The following is a 1,093-nucleotide window of genomic DNA, read 5'->3' on the forward strand; positions in this document are numbered from 1 at the left end:
TAGGGACACATGGAGACTCAATGAGACTCAGAGAGACCCATAGAATCATAGAATGGCCTGGGTGGAAAAGAACCACGATGCCCATCAGTTCCAAACCCTGCTGTGTGCAGGTCACCAACCAGCAGCCCAGGCTGCCCAGAGCCACATCCAGCCTGGCCTCGAATGCCTGCAGGGATGGGGATCCACAGCCTCCTTGGGCAACCTGTTCCACTGCCTCCCTACCCTCTGGCTGAAAAACTTCCTCCTAACATCCAACCTAAACCTCCCCTGTCTCAGTTTCAAACCATTCCCCCTTGTCCTCTCACCACCCAAATGTGTACCAACCTGCCACAGCTGCCTGTAGAATAGAAGCACAGAATCACCCAGGTTGGAAAAGACCTTAAAATCATCGAGTCCCACCAGCAGCTGACATCCTACCCTGACTAACAGCCCTCTGCTCGATCCCGGCCCTGAGCACCACATCCAAGTGCTTTGTAAGCACACCCAGGCATGGCGACTCAACCACCGCCCTGTGCAGCCCATCCCAGTGCTTAACAACCTTTCTGTAAAGAAGTTCTTCTTCCTGACAGCCAACCTAAACCTCCCCTGGCACAACTGGAGCCCATTTCCCCTCGTCCCGTCCCCGGTGAGAACAGAGCAGCCCCGCTGTGCTGTCAGCCCTTCAGGTACTGGCAGAGAGCAGTGAGGTCTCCCCTCGCTCCTCTTCCCCAGACCAAACAGCCCCGGCTCCTTCAGTCTCTCCCCACAGCCCGCATTCTCCAAGCCCTTCCCCAGCCTCGCTGCCCTTCTCTGGCCCTGCTGCAGCCCCTCCACGTCCATCCTGCGCCGAGGTGCCCAAACCTGAACCCAGCACTCGAGGTGAGGCCTCAGCAGAGCCGAGCACAGGGCAGGACGACTTCCCTGCTCCTGCTCACCGCTCCTGATCCCCACCTCCCACATCCACGCGTACCAACCTGCTGCCTACCAACGCTGTCCCTCTGCCTGGGGCTGAGCACAGCCAGCAGTGATCGCTGCCCTCTCAATGCAGATCTGAAAGAGACACATCCAGCATCGTTACTGGGGGCAGGGCGGCCGCGGGGAGGGGGGGGGACTG

This window comes from Meleagris gallopavo, chromosome 27, assembly GCF_000146605.3.
Source record: "Meleagris gallopavo isolate NT-WF06-2002-E0010 breed Aviagen turkey brand Nicholas breeding stock chromosome 27, Turkey_5.1, whole genome shotgun sequence".
Classification (NCBI taxonomy): Eukaryota; Metazoa; Chordata; class Aves; order Galliformes; family Phasianidae; genus Meleagris; species Meleagris gallopavo.